The sequence below is a fragment of the Paramormyrops kingsleyae genome, chromosome 1 (genome assembly GCF_048594095.1).
Source record: "Paramormyrops kingsleyae isolate MSU_618 chromosome 1, PKINGS_0.4, whole genome shotgun sequence".
NCBI lineage: Eukaryota > Metazoa > Chordata > Actinopteri > Osteoglossiformes > Mormyridae > Paramormyrops > Paramormyrops kingsleyae.
In genome coordinates, this window is record NC_132797.1 from 55995219 (window position 1) to 56001420 (window position 6202).

Sequence of the window (6202 nt, forward strand, 5' to 3'; positions counted from 1 at the left end):
TTTCCTATAAAGGTAGGTCGAACTCTTGTAGGGGAAGCGCAGGTTTCATGAAATCAACTCAGAATGTCAAGTTATAATGAAATCTTCATTTTGTGTTAGTTTGTCATGATTTTTTCACGAAAACACGTTTTCCTACAATGGTAGGTCGAACTCTTGTAGGGGAAGCGCAGGTTTCATGAAATGAACTCAGAATGTCAAGTTATAATGAAATCTTCATTTTGTGTTAGTTTGTCATGATTTCTTCAGGAAAACACGTTTTCCTATAATGGTAGGTCGAACTCTTGTAGGGGAAGCGCAGGTTTCATGAAATGAACTCAGAATGTCAAGTTATAATGAAATCTTCATTTTGTGTTAGTTTGTCATGATTCCTTCACGAAAACACGTTTTCCTATAAGGGTAGGTCGAACTCTTGTAGGGGAAGCGCAGGTTTCATGAAATCAACTCAGAATGTCAAGTTATAATGAAATCTTCATTTTGTGTTAGTTTGTCATGATTTCTTCACGAAAACACGTTTTCCTATAATGGTAGGTCGAACTCTTGTAGGGGAAGCGCAGGTTTCATGAAATGAACTCAGAATGTCAAGTTATAATGAAATCTTCATTTTGTGTTAGTTTGTCATGATTTCTTCACGAAAACACGTTTTCCTATAATGGTAGGGCGAACTCTTGTAGGGGAAGCGCAGGTTTCATGAAATCAACTCAGAATGTCAAGTTATAATGAAATCTTCATTTTGTGTTATTTTGTCATGATTCCTTCACGAAAACACGTTTTCCTATAATGGTAGGTCGAACTCTTGTAGGGGAAGCGCATGTTTCATGAAATCAACTCAGAATGTCAAGTTATAATGAAATCTTCATTTTGTGTTAGTTTGTCATGATTCCTTCACGAAAACACGTTTTCCTATACAGGTAGGTCGAACTCTTGTAGGGGAAGCGGAGGTTTCATGAAATCAACTCAGAATGTCAAGTTATAATGAAATCTTCATTTTGTGTTAGTTTGTCATGATTTCTTCACGAAAACACGTTTTCCTATAATGGTAGGTCGAACTCTTGTAGGGGAAGCGCAGGTTTCATGAAATCAACTCAGAATGTCAAGTTATAATGAAATCTTCATTTTGTTTTAGTTTGTCATGATTTCTTCAGGAAAACACGTTTTCCTATAATGGTAGGGCGAACTCTTGCAGGGGAAGCGCAGGTTTCATGAAATCAACTCAGAATGTCAAGTTATAATGAAATCTTCATTTTGTGTTAGTTTGTCATGATTCCTTCACGAAAACACGTTTTCCTATAAAGGTAGGGCGAACTCTTGTAGGGGAAGCGCAGGTTTCATGAAATCAACTCAGAATGTCAAGTTATAATGAAATCTTCATTTTGTGTTAGTTTGTCATGATTCCTTCACGAAAACACGTTTTCCTATAAAGGTAGGGCGAACTCTTGTAGGGGAAGCGCAGGTTTCATGAAATCAACTCAGAATGTCAAGTTATAATGAAATCTTCATTTTGTGTTAGTTTGTCATGATTCCTTCACGAAAACACGTTTTCCTATAAAGGTAGGTCGAACTCTTGTAGGGGAAGCGCAGGTTTCATGAAATCAACTCAGAATGTCAAGTTATAATGAAATCTTCATTTTGTGTTAGTTTGTCATGATTTCTTCACGAAAACACGTTTTCCTATAATGGTAGGTCGAACTCTTGTAGGGGAAGCGCAGGTTTCATGAAATGAACTCAGAATGTCAAGTTATAATGAAATCTTCATTTTGTGTTAGTTTGTCATGATTCCTTCACGAAAACACGTTTTCCTATAAGGGTAGGTCGAACTCTTGTAGGGGAAGCGCAGGTTTCATGAAATCAACTCAGAATGTCAAGTTATAATGAAATCTTCATTTTGTGTTAGTTTGTCATGATTTCTTCACGAAAACACGTTTTCCTATAATGGTAGGTCGAACTCTTGTAGGGGAAGCGCAGGTTTCATGAAATGAACTCAGAATGTCAAGTTATAATGAAATCTTCATTTTGTGTTAGTTTGTCATGATTTCTTCACGAAAACACGTTTTCCTATAATGGTAGGGCGAACTCTTGTAGGGGAAGCGCAGGTTTCATGAAATCAACTCAGAATGTCAAGTTATAATGAAATCTTCATTTTGTGTTATTTTGTCATGATTCCTTCACGAAAACACGTTTTCCTATAATGGTAGGTCGAACTCTTGTAGGGGAAGCGCATGTTTCATGAAATCAACTCAGAATGTCAAGTTATAATGAAATCTTCATTTTGTGTTAGTTTGTCATGATTCCTTCACGAAAACACGTTTTCCTATACAGGTAGGTCGAACTCTTGTAGGGGAAGCGGAGGTTTCATGAAATCAACTCAGAATGTCAAGTTATAATGAAATCTTCATTTTGTGTTAGTTTGTCATGATTTCTTCACGAAAACACGTTTTCCTATAATGGTAGGTCGAACTCTTGTAGGGGAAGCGCAGGTTTCATGAAATCAACTCAGAATGTCAAGTTATAATGAAATCTTCATTTTGTTTTAGTTTGTCATGATTTCTTCAGGAAAACACGTTTTCCTATAATGGTAGGGCGAACTCTTGCAGGGGAAGCGCAGGTTTCATGAAATCAACTCAGAATGTCAAGTTATAATGAAATCTTCATTTTGTGTTAGTTTGTCATGATTCCTTCACGAAAACACGTTTTCCTATAAAGGTAGGGCGAACTCTTGTAGGGGAAGCGCAGGTTTCATGAAATCAACTCAGAATGTCAAGTTATAATGAAATCTTCATTTTGTGTTAGTTTGTCATGATTCCTTCACGAAAACACGTTTTCCTATAAAGGTAGGGCGAACTCTTGTAGGGGAAGCGCAGGTTTCATGAAATCAACTCAGAATGTCAAGTTATAATGAAATCTTCATTTTGTGTTAGTTTGTCATGATTCCTTCACGAAAACACGTTTTCCTATAAAGGTAGGTCGAACTCTTGTAGGGGAAGCGCAGGTTTCATGAAATCAACTCAGAATGTCAAGTTATAATGAAATCTTCATTTTGTGTTAGTTTGTCATGATTTCTTCACGAAAACACGTTTTCCTATAATGGTAGGTCGAACTCTTGTAGGGGAAGCGCAGGTTTCATGAAATGAACTCAGAATGTCAAGTTATAATGAAATCTTCATTTTGTGTTAGTTTGTCATGATTTCTTCACGAAAACACGTTTTCCTATAATGGTAGGGCGAACTCTTGTAGGGGAAGCGCAGGTTTCATGAAATCAACTCAGAATGTCAAGTTATAATGAAATCTTCATTTTGTGTTAGTTTGTCATGATTTTTTCACGAAAACACGTTTTCCTACAATGGTAGGTCGAACTCTTGTAGGGGAAGCGCAGGTTTCATGAAATCAACTCAGAATGTCAAGTTATAATGAAATCTTCATTTTGTGTTAGTTTGTCATGATTTCTTCAGGAAAACACGTTTTCCTATAATGGTAGGTCGAACTCTTGTAGGGGAAGCGCAGGTTTCATGAAATCAACTCAGAATGTCAAGTTATAATGAAATCTTCATTTTGTGTTAGTTTGTCATGATTCCTTCACGAAAACACGTTTTCCTATAATGGTAGGTCGAACTCTTGTAGGGGAAGCGCATGTTTCATGAAATCAACTCAGAATGTCAAGTTATAATGAAATCTTCATTTTGTGTTAGTTTGTCATGATTTCTTCACGAAAACACGTTTTCCTATAATGGTAGGGCGAACTCTTGTAGGGGAAGCGCAGGTTTCATGAAATCAACTCAGAATGTCAAGTTATAATGAAATCTTCATTTTGTGTTAGTTTGTCATGATTCCTTCACGAAAACACGTTTTCCTATAATGGTAGGTCGAACTCTTGTAGGGGAAGCGCATGTTTCATGAAATCAACTCAGAATGTCAAGTTATAATGAAATCTTCATTTTGTGTTAGTTTGTCATGATTCCTTCACGAAAACACGTTTTCCTATAATGGTAGGTCGAACTCTTGTAGGGGAAGCGCAGGTTTCATGAAATGAACTCAGAATGTCAAGTTATAATGAAATCTTCATTTTGTGTTAGTTTGTCATGATTTCTTCAGGAAAACACGTTTTCCTATAATGGTAGGGCGAACTCTTGCAGGGGAAGCGCAGGTTTCATGAAATCAACTCAGAATGTCAAGTTATAATGAAATCTTCATTTTGTGTTAGTTTGTCATGATTTCTTCACGAAAACACGTTTTCCTATAATTGTAGGTCGAACTCTTGTAGGGGAAGTGCAGGTTTCATGAAATGAGCTCAGAATGTCAAGTTATAATGAAATCTTCATTTTGTGTTAGTTTGTCATGATTTCTTCACGAAAACACGTTTTCCTATAATGGTAGGTCGAACTCTTGTAGGGGATGCGCAGGTTTCATGAAATGAACTCAGAATGTCAAGTTATAATGAAATCTTCATTTTGTGTTAGTTTATCATGATTTCTTCACGAAAACACGTTTTCCTACAATGGTAGGTCGAACTCTTGTAGGGGAAGCGCAGGTTTCATGAAATCAACTCAGAATGTCAAGTTATAATGAAATCTTCATTTTGTGTTAGTTTGTCATGATTTCTTCACGAAAACACGTTTTCCTATAATGGTAGGTCGAACTCTTGTAGGGGAAGCGCAGGTTTCATGAAATCAACTCAGAATGTCAAGTTATAATGAAATCTTCATTTTGTGTTAGTTTGTCATGATTTTTTCACGAAAACACGTTTTCCTACAATGGTAGGTCGAACTCTTGTAGGGGAAGCGCAGGTTTCATGAAATCAACTCAGAATGTCAAGTTATAATGAAATCTTCATTTTGTGTTAGTTTGTCATGATTTCTTCAGGAAAACACGTTTTCCTATAATGGTAGGTCGAACTCTTGTAGGGGAAGCGCAGGTTTCATGAAATGAACTCAGAATGTCAAGTTATAATGAAATCTTCATTTTGTGTTAGTTTGTCATGATTTCTTCACGAAAACACGTTTTCCTATAATTGTAGGTCGAACTCTTATAGGGGAAGTGCAGGTTTCATGAAATGAGCTCAGAATGTCAAGTTATAATGAAATCTTCATTTTGTGTTAGTTTGTCATGATTTCTTCACGAAAACACGTTTTCCTATAATGGTAGGTCGAACTCTTGTAGGGGAAGCGCAGGTTTCATGAAATGAGCTCAGAATGTCAAGTTATAATGAAATCTTCATTTTGTGTTAGTTTGTCATGATTTCTTCACGAAAACACGTTTTCCTATAATGGTAGGTCGAACTCTTGTAGGGGAAGAGCAGGTTTCATGAAATCAACTCAGAATGTCAAGTTATAATGAAATCTTCATTTTGTGTTAGTTTGTCATGATTTCTTCACGAAAACACGTTTTCCTATAATGGTAGGTCGAACTCTTGTAGGGGAAGCGCAGGTTTCATGAAATGAGCTCAGAATGTCAAGTTATAATGAAATCTTCATTTTGTGTTAGTTTGTCATGATTTCTTCACGAAAACACGTTTTCCTATAATGGTAGGTCGAACTCTTGTAGGGGAAGAGCAGGTTTCATGAAATCAACTCAGAATGTCAAGTTATAATGAAATCTTCATTTTGTGTTAGTTTGTCATGATTTCTTCACGAAAACACGTTTTCCTATAATGGTAGGTCGAACTCTTGTAGGGGAAGCGCAGGTTTCATGGAATGAACTCAGAATGTCAAGTTATAATGAAATCTTCATTTTGTGTTAGTTTGTCATGATTCCTTCACGAAAACACGTTTTCCTATAATGGTAGGTCGAACTCTTGTAGGGGAAGCGCAGGTTTCATGAAATGAACTCAGAATGTCAAGTTATAATGAAATCTTCATTTTGTGTTAGTTTGTCATGATTTCTTCAGGAAAACACGTTTTCCTACAATGGTAGGTCGAACTCTTGTAGGGGAAGCGCAGGTTTCATGAAATCAACTCAGAATGTCAAGTTATAATGAAATCTTCATTTTGTGTTAGTTTGTCATGATTTCTTCACGAAAACACGTTTTCCTACAATGGTAGGTCAAACTCTTGTAGGGGAAGCGCAGGTTTCATGAAATGAACTCAGAATGTCAAGTTATAATGAAATCTTCATTTTGTGTTAGTTTGTCATGATTCCTTCACGAAAACACGTTTTCCTATAATGGTAGGTCGTACTCATGTAGGGGAAGCGCAGGTTTCATGAAATGAAC